This window comes from Heterocephalus glaber, unplaced genomic scaffold (assembly GCF_053883595.1).
Source record: "Heterocephalus glaber isolate CG9 unplaced genomic scaffold, H.glaber_assembly_v1.0 deba00001532, whole genome shotgun sequence".
Taxonomy (NCBI): Eukaryota; Metazoa; Chordata; class Mammalia; order Rodentia; family Bathyergidae; genus Heterocephalus; species Heterocephalus glaber.
Genome location: NW_028258330.1, coordinates 25,116,814 through 25,126,514, shown reverse-complemented (window position 1 = coordinate 25,126,514; position 9,701 = coordinate 25,116,814). Strand labels below are relative to the sequence as shown.

Sequence of the window (9,701 nt, the reverse complement as noted above, 5' to 3'; positions counted from 1 at the left end):
TCTGAGGCACTGAAGATTTAGTGTATGTGAATTTTGGGGATCACACTCAATCCATAACAGTTTTCTGTTTTGTTTAGTTTGCTAATTTGTGGTTTTGTCCCACACACACTCTATCTTTCGCTTATATTCTTAAATAGAGAAGAAACATTTCAATGGTTCTCTTAACCTGGAATCCTCTTCAGTTTCCTTTGTAACCCTTGAATCACAAAGGGTTCATTCTGTTTCTTTAGTTTCACTGTCTCTAGAAAGGTCTATACCTGCACAATCCAATTTGTAGTCACACATATACTTATGGAAGACTTAAAATATGGCAAGTCCCTAGGTTCTATCCCTAGTGCCACAAATAAATAAACAGCACAGCATTTGGATGTAACCTATGCACTTCCTCTCATATACTTTGTTTTTTTCTTTTAGTGGTGCTGAAGGTTGAACCCAGGGCCTTGTACATGCTAGGCAAGTGCTCTACCATTGAGCTGTATTCCCAGCTCCTCTAGTATACTTCAGATCATCTTTAGATGACTTATAATACCTGATGTAATATAAACACTATGTAAATAATTATTATACTCTACTGTTTAGGGACTGATGGCAAGAAAAAAGTCTGTATGTGTGCAGCACAATTTTTAAAAATATTTTCTGCCATCAGTTAGGTGAATCCACAGATGTGGAACCCAGGGATCCTGAGTGCCACCTGTATTTTATATTTCTTGTGCACACCTGGACTTCAGATAGCCAAAAGGTCTGATACTCACCCTGATGCTAGCAGGGATTGAGAGCTGTCTTGCATGTCCAGCCCAAGGATGGGATGATTTACTAGTAACTATTCTAATGAGGCAGAAAACAACCAAAGTTAAAACCTCACCGGACTGTGCTACCTAAATCTTCAATGGGGCATTGCAGTATACACTAACTATCAGCTGAGGTATCAATCATCAGCATGACCTCATGTGTCCCTTACTTCTTCTGATCTCACCTATCATAATTCATTTTGGAAGCAAGCCCCTGGGCTCTGGTACCTACCAGCTGGGTCTGCAGCTTCACTCTGAGGCAGCCTGCATTCGAGTAATAATTTATTCTCAGAATTGGCTTTTCCCCAGTCTTTGCAAAGGATCTGCCAAATTGCATCTCCAGATGAGAACAGCCCCCTCCTCTTTCTTTCCTTTCTATCATTTTAGAATTTGTAAGACAATGTAAATTTCCCTTCATCTTGATGAAAGTATGAATGAGTAATGCCCACCTAAAAATGTAAACCTTGAGGAGCATGAGCCATTTACATGAGGAAAACTTCAAATATCCATTCCAGATCACACGCAGGCCACCCAGAGGGAGGCATTCATTGTGAAATTCAATTACCAGACTTCGTTCAGCTGCTCCCTGGAAGACCAATTAATTTCCCCCCTTTTCTGCATGTGGAGCTTCTTTATAAAGCCACAATTAAGGGACTTCCAGAAGCAGAGCCTGTTTTACCTTTTAGGTAAATACAATGAACAGGAAAGAATTTTATTTTTGCTATGGAGGGGGGAGACCAGGGACCAGGAAGCAACTCACAGCCATGGACAGAGCCCCCATTTCAAGTCTCCATACCCCTTGCCCTCTTAGGTTAGTCAGGGAAATGTGGACATCTGGTGTGACTCCTTCTACATCTGTGGAGGTCCTTGAGCCAGATGCCAGGAAAGCCTGAAGAAGAAAAAGGTCAGCAAAGGTCCAGCTATGGGGAGAAAAGGGCTAACAGCATCATTAGCATCGTGGGGTGTTGTAAGAGAAAGAGCCAGGCTGTGTGATAGCAACTAGACACTGTTTCTGATGGCCACTTTTGTATTCTTATTTTATTGTATTGTATATTTTTAACAGTTAATTTTGACTACATCCCCTTTCCCTGAAGCAAAACTGATGAAGGAAAAGAATATATAAAACAGATATAAATGGAACTACTACAGTTGGGGGATGGTGTGGAATGAAACTCAAATAAAGGACCTTCTCTTGGCTACCTAGGACAGCCCTTGAATTTCTGCAAGGCATAGTTAAAAAGCCACGGGGGTCAGGCAAGGTGCCACATGCCTGTAATCCCAGCTACTCAGGAGGCTGAGGCAAGTTCAAGGCCAGCCTGGGCAATTTAGTGAGACCTTGTCTCAAAGTAAAAAAGAAAGGGGCTGGGGCTGTAGCTGGTGGTAGAGCATCTACCTACATGGGAGAGTATGTGGGAGGCCCTGGTTTCAAACCCCAGCACCATCACCAAAACAAAACAAAAAACCCCACTGTATTGAAGAATAGTCTTCAGAATGCCTTCCTAACTATCCTGCTGAACTCCTCCCCAGGCTGGGGCCAATAGGCAACTAGCTTCTCATCTGACATTGTCCAAATGTACCTCAGCCTCACAGTGACAATATGAGCAGCACCTACTTCATTAAAGTTGTTGTAAGATTAAATGTGAAGTGTTTACTTCAACATGAGGCACACACTGGGCACTTTAGTGGTCATTGTTATTTCCAAGATTATTAGTCAGATGTGGACTCAGGCTCAGCATCAATTTTACCCCATTTGGTACTCACACGCTGATAAATGAGATTGTGCCTCCCCCCTGTCTCTGGGTTCCTGGCCCCTTACCTGCCATGTCTTAGCCTATTGTGTCTAGACCTGCAGAACTTCTCCTGAATACTTCTGTATTAAAACCCCTGTTCCTAGTCCCTTACTATAGTTTAGACTTTAAATGTCTCCCAAAGGTCCATGTGTTAAAGGCTTAATTTCCAGTGTGGGACCATTGGATGAAATCTTTAAAAGACAGGGCCTACTGGTAGGTCTTCTGGTCATCTGGGGCTCTCTCCTTCCTTCCTGGTCATGAGGTAAACAGCTTTGCTATGCCACATGCTCCTAACCATGATATGCTGTCTCACCACAGCTCCAAAAGCAACAGGGCCAACCCATCATGGACTGAAACCTCAAAAACTGTGAGCCAAATAAATCTTCCCTATTTTTAAGTTGATTGTCTCAGGCATTTCATAACAGTAATGAGAAGCTGACTAACATCCCTGAAGCCCACAGATATACCCTGCGAGCTGCTACAACATTATCTGTGAGTTTATTTTTCTTCCTTAATGATCATTCCTATTTTCAGATGCTTAGGGGTTTCCCTTTCCTACTTCTAAAGTCAGCTATGCATTAAATAGATATGTTTTAAGCCTTTTGCGCAGCATTTCCCTATGTTGACAATTGCAGCAAGGGTCCACATAAACTTGGTAGATCACATTGCTGAGACCAGAGTTTTCTCTGTTAAATAATAGTGTGAAGATTTTCATTTTTACTCTCTTGTGCAGCTATAAGCCTGAATCTCTTTCTCCTCAGGAAGGCCATGTACCCTTATTGAGATGTAGATGTCCATCTCCTGTGGCAGTTATAGCCTAATTTCAATACTGTGAGGAAAAAATTACTTATTCTCAAAATAATCTTGAAATCCTGTATAAATTGTCTCTGAATCATCAGGACCTAGATCTTTAGAAATTAACTTCTTTGATTCCTCTTCCTGTGCAGCTATGTCTCCTTTTCCCTGGGACAGTGAGGGTGGAAGTCTAGTGAGGAAGAGGTAAATGGTAAATATAGTTGGTATAATATATATACTTTTAGCAGGGGAAAGGAAAGAAGGGAAAGGAAAAATGATGAGAAATGGAAAAAATGGAAATAAAGTCTTTGTAAATAGGGAAGGGTGGAGGGGGTGAAGGGAGGGCTAGGAATGGGGAAAAAATAAGAACCAAGATGCATTATGTAAAGGTACAATTCCCAATGAGAAATGTAATTGTGTGGTATACCTACAATGTACCAATAAAAGAATTTTAAAATATATATATATATACTTTTAGCTAATAGTTGAGCCCCTGTAATTCATATTGTACCTATCATAGCCTTTGCATGCATTTCTTTTCATAGTTTGCGTAGCCTTCCCAGAGGAGTATGGTCAGTTAAATGGAAGGCACTTGTGTTCTGTTGAGTACCTTGGCTGGGGCAGCCGGGGTGTTGGTTGTGCCTGTGAAGGAGTAAGGGCCAGAAAGAGCAGAATTACTCTGCATACTGGTGGGAGAAGAATTTGGATGGGGGCGATGGGGTTGATCCAGGGTGGAAATGTAAGAAGAGATGGAGGTGGGTTGGGGGAGAGAAGTGAGGAGCCAGAGAGAGAAATGAAAGGTATGGGGAGGCACATTAAGTGACATGTGGAGGGGCTGTCACATGTAGAGGAGACATGGAGATAGCTAAAGGACTGCCACATCTAACGATCAACTTGAAGCCATTTGTGTAGTGGGCAGTTAACACCTCCCTCTTCTAACACTGCACTCAACACTTTTGGTAAGTTCTGCTATACTCACAAAAATTTTTTTTCAATTCTTTTGTAATACTGGAGACTGATCCCAGGGTAGGAATTAAGAAAAGGATGGGATTTTACATCTAGATCAATAAAGTGCAGAATAGTAACAGCTAACTCTTGTATAATGCTGGCTGTTCTGGTGATTTACATACAATGACTTTTTAAATCTTTATAACAGCCTAAAAAGGTAAATATTGTTATCATCTCATTTTACAGGTCTGGAAATTGAGGCCCAAGAGGTTATCTTTCCCAAGGTCATACACAGAGTAAGTATTGGTGCTGACATTCAAACCCAGGAAGTTTGGACCTGAAATCCACACTCCTAACTTCTGAAACTCACTACCTCTTAAGACTAACATTCCAGAATCCAGGAGTCAGAAGGACACAAAAGTGATCTTTAAAATCCCTTGGACTTTGTCTGGTGCTTTCTAACAGGCACTGTTATGAGCCCTTAGCAAGCATTAACTTGAATAGAAGGCCAAGTGGGAGATTTGAACTCATTTTGTTGATTTCAAGGGGCTGGTAGCCCAGCTAGAATGTGGGCTGTGCGCCTTATTTCACTGACATCTCATATCAACTTTCTGAGGCTGGCATTGTCTCCAGTGAACACATGCGGAGCCCCAGGACCAGGGAAATGACAACTGCTACCTAAGGTCACAGGAATGTAAGGGAGTCATATCATAAAATTGGAAGTTGAATATGTATTTATTTACCTCCGTGGCCAGACTCTCTTGGCCTCCTAAAATTCAAAGTGTCCTGGAGGAGAGGATCCAACTGGGCCAATGTCCAATGCCAGGAGGAAGAAAGCAAGCAAGTTGCTTCCAACAGTTTGTCAGATTAATGAGGCAGTCAGTGGCTCATCCAAGCGGTTAAATGGCATCTAAACGTTTCAGAACCACTTAGGAGAGGCTTCTGAGATGGTTCCCTTGAGTCTGGGGAGCCTGCGTCCATCCACAAGGAGTAACAGGGCACAACAGGGAAGCAATGAATTGGACATAGCACACAGCTTCTCCAACCAACGCACGCAGACAAGTCCTTTGCTAAATGTTAACAGATAACAGCCATGGGAATGAAAGGGATGCCAACCAACTTGAAATGAAACCCACATTTCATCCTTCTTAAGGTCAAAAGCTACAGCCTATTGTGAAACATTCAAGATTTCAGCATGGGCTGCTGGAGAGGCCAAGGGTAATGACCTCACAGCCTAAGCAATTCTCCTTTAGGACTGGGGATGTAAGGAGCATCCTCAGCCCCAGCGAATTCCATGGATGAGATAAGCTGTAAGCTGCCACTTAAGGCTCAGGCCTAGAAGGGGACTTGGAATGTAGAGCAGGGAAACTGAGACAGAACTTGATTGTGGGGCTGAGCCACAGTAGGAGGGCTAAGAGTAAAGTTTGGTAAATGTCTCAGTTACTATTGCTGCATTAATGAAACACTTGCAACTCAGTGGTATAGACTGAAACTATTTATTTTTCTCATGAGCCTACAATTTGGGTGGAGTTCAGCAGAGACAGACAATAAACAGTTAAACAAATATATAATTTGAATTGTAATAAATGCTATGAAGGAGCCAAAGAGAAGGCATGACTGCAATTTGTGTGGGAACTCATCAAGGACATCCAGCAGCGATGGCCAACCATCCAGGGGATATGCAGAAGCAGTCTTCAGCAGTGACACTATGTGGCAGCCACTACAGAGAACTGATAGACTTTCTAGTTCTCTCTGTGAGTGACATTGGAACCATAATGACATCCTAAACCCAAGTCTTCCCCCAGGCTTTGAAAATCCTGGAATGGAGCAGCCTAAGAAGGGAGATTTGGGCCTTGTACTAAAATAAGGGCATGTGAAGACTTGAAAGAGTGGAAAATTGAAATAAAAGTGGTTATATTTGCATCCTCAAATTTGCAAAGTGGATCATTTAGATTATTCTGATTTTTTTTATTTTTTTTTTGTTTTTTGGTACTGGGGATCAAACTCAGGACCTCAAGCTTGCCAGGCAGGAGCTGTGCTGCTGAGCTAAATCCTCAACCCCTGATTATTCTGTTTTTAACATCTCAGGTACATGACTTGGACAGAGCCCCAAGACCTTGGTGAGTGGAGAATCTAGCTATAACCTAGAAAGGCTGGAGAGGCTCTAGAGTGGGAGTGGAGGGCTCATTTTACCAGTGGGGCTGGAGTTAGTGATCCCTCCAACTTAGGGAGGTTTTCCTTGGTAACTAGAGAAAGCAGAGCCTGCAATATATGTCAAGAAGCCTCAGTTGTAAGGCAGGGGAAAGGCATGAATAAAAGCAAACAGAGGTCAATAAATGTTTCATGATGATGCTACTCTTTGTTAGGCAACAAAAAATGAGAATTGAAAAAGCACTGGCACATGGGCGATAAAGGTACCTACTCTCACGTGTGATTATCATTTGGTTTAATCTGGCTACAAATTGTAGGAAATCCCTTATATATAAGGGAGCACTATTGGCTCATAGACCACAGGTACAGTATTCCAACTTTAGATACACCCCAATCAGGAAGTCAGATGGGGTCACCAGATTCTAGTTCCCTTCATCCCTCTGCTGTGTCTCTTCAGTTGTTGCTTCAGTTTCAGGCCTCATGTGATAGCAGTAGCAGATCCAGCTCATATGTACTCTTAGATATCAAGCACAGCAAGAAAGAGAATCTCTTTCCCAGAATCCCAAGTAAAACTCTCATTACATCTCATTGGCTCTGACTGGGTCATGTACCCATCCATGAACCAACAGCTGGGGCCAGAGGAATGAAATATCTAATTGACCTAGACCTAAGTCAGTAGTTTCACCAGTGAGTTCAGCTTCATCACAGTTCATCTGGAGTGATTATGGGGCAAGGAGTGGTTACTCAGAGGAAAATTGGATGTGAAACCAGGAGGATAAATGGGACCTACGAGTGAACACTAGGAAGACACTGTATCTAAAAGCAGGAACAGGGCTGTCCCTAGGATAGCAGCCCTGGAAAATATATTCAGAAGCTCTGACTATAAAAACAATTTGATTAAAAAATCACAAAATTCTCGGGCTTATGTGAGGTATGAAGATCTATTGATGAAGATTTAAAATCATGCATACAGAAGTACTTAGGTATTTGTATATTGTCCAGGAAATAATATGAAATATGAAAATTCTTTGCAGTATCTAAGCAGCATCTCTTCCTGTTCTTTACTATCACATGTCCTATTCTGGGCTCATGTCATATTTCCTAGCACAAAAAAAGGCAGAAACATTATTATTGCTGATAATGCTACGGCTTTTCTGGCCCTGTTAATGTCAGAACAATATGGATCTTCTTGCTTCTGTATTTCCCTAACAGCATTTGTTTAATGCTAGTTACATCATTACTCATGAGGTTACATTGTCCATTGTGCTGCTGGTGAACACTGGGTTTTCATGACTCTCTCAAAGGTGGTGGTTCATTGAGTGCTTCATCGATAATGACCACTACCATGTATTACCCAGAGTATGGAGAATATGTAATGATAATTCATTCTCTGGTCATGTTTAATTTACTATTTTGAATTTTATAGTGAAAATGTAGAACACATCTCCCATGTCTTCTCTTGATATGATTACTCCCTTCCTAGAATATGATCTGTTTCAATGCTGATGTTATGGCTTGGATAACAAAGGTTCATGTATTGGAAGCTTGGTCCTCAGTGTGGCAGTGTTTGTAGGTGGTTTAAATTTTAAGAAGTAGGGCTTAGGACAAGGTAATTAAGTCATTGGGACCACTGCCGTCAGAGGGATTAATGAAGTTCTTGTGGGACTCTAGTCAGTTTCCTTGAGAGGAGTTGTTATAAAAGAGCAAGACTAGCCTCTCCTCTCTCTTTTGCTTTCTGTCTTGACATAAGCTCTCTCCCTTTTATATCCTCTCCCACCATGATGCTACCTGCCACCAGGCCCTCACTAAAGACCAAAGCAATGGGACTGCCTCTTCTTGGATTTTCAGCTTCCAAAATGGATCTAAATAAACCTCTTTTCTTTATAAAGTACCTACCTTCAGATATTTTGTTATAGCAACAGAAGACAGACCAAGACAGCTGAACTCACTTCTGCTTACCACACACTACTACCAGTGAAGAACATACATAAAGGGCCCATCAATGTTATCATTCATATTTGTCTTCATGCAACACAGTTTAAAGCCAAGCCAGAAGAGCAGGATTTGCCATATCAACCAGAAGGAAAAAAAAAAAGACAGTGATAGAAAGGGCCCATGGGTGTTCCAGAACAATGAGTAGGCATAGCCAAACCCCAGGAATGGACACATGACTTGAGGTCAAAAAGGAGGTGAGGGTCCAGCAGGGAGTACATAGAGTAAGGACACCTGCTGCCACCCCAAAGTCATGAGGGGTACAGAACAGAGAGGTGGCATTATCATCTGAATATGGATGGGCAAGAGTCAGTACATGGGCCCATACACATGGGTGAAGTTCAAGAATAGGTCATAAATAGTTCAGATATCTGAACTCTTCCTTTCTGATGCAATAGTCACCCAAAATCTATGTGTGAACATCATTCCAGAGCCTCAATCCATTTTATAATCTAAAATGTGTTTATTGGGATGGCTTCCCATTCATCTTGATTCAGGGTACTCTTAGTGCTGCTTTCTCCTGAAGGACTATCCTTCTGTAAGCCTTGCTTTTCCTCCTGTAGGGTGGCAGAGGACAGTGGAGCAGCTAACACACAAAACTATCATCTGTGCGTGGCTAAAGACCATGGTGATTTCATAGCATCCTGTTCACTTCACATCCATGAAGTAGGAATTGGGGCTCTGTACCGGATGTCTCTTCATATGCTTCCTCTTCTCCTCTGGAGAGGGATGAAGGAGATCTTTTTCGAGAGGCATATTCTCATGGAGAGGTCACAGCTGCCAGAAAGGACTGGAGCATCAATCTTGCATGGTCCCCTTACTCACACACACACACACACACACACACACACACACACACAAATTCTACCACAGCCAGAGGGAATGATCTGCTTCTAAGCCACACTTCTGAAACCAGATTCTGGCCAGGAGGCCTCAGGACCACCCTATTGACACAAATTCTGGAGATTCTCAAGCTGTCTAGTCAACTCCACAAGTCGGGTAGAGGTCTGAAGACCGTTCTGAAGATAGAATTAGGAACAGGAACCCATGTGGAGCCCAGTTCAGGCTCAGGTGATCCAATATAGATTGTCCAGCCACCAAAAAGGTTATTATAAAATTTTGAGATAAGTGTTTGGGGCAATCAACATTCAACACTGGTCCAAGTCTGGTCTTAGGGCACAAGGCTTGAATGGCATTCCCCTCTCCAGCTGGTCGCAGTCACCAGTCACTCCAAAAT

At 42.3% G+C, this 9,701-nt stretch overlaps 1 pseudogene; it reads right to left on the bottom strand.

Moving 5' to 3' along the window:
• Positions 1–8,968: 8,968 nt before the first annotated feature.
• On the bottom strand, positions 8,969–9,220 carry LOC101715702 (small ribosomal subunit protein eS27 pseudogene; annotated as a pseudogene).
• Between the last annotated feature and the right edge of the window lie 481 nt (positions 9,221–9,701).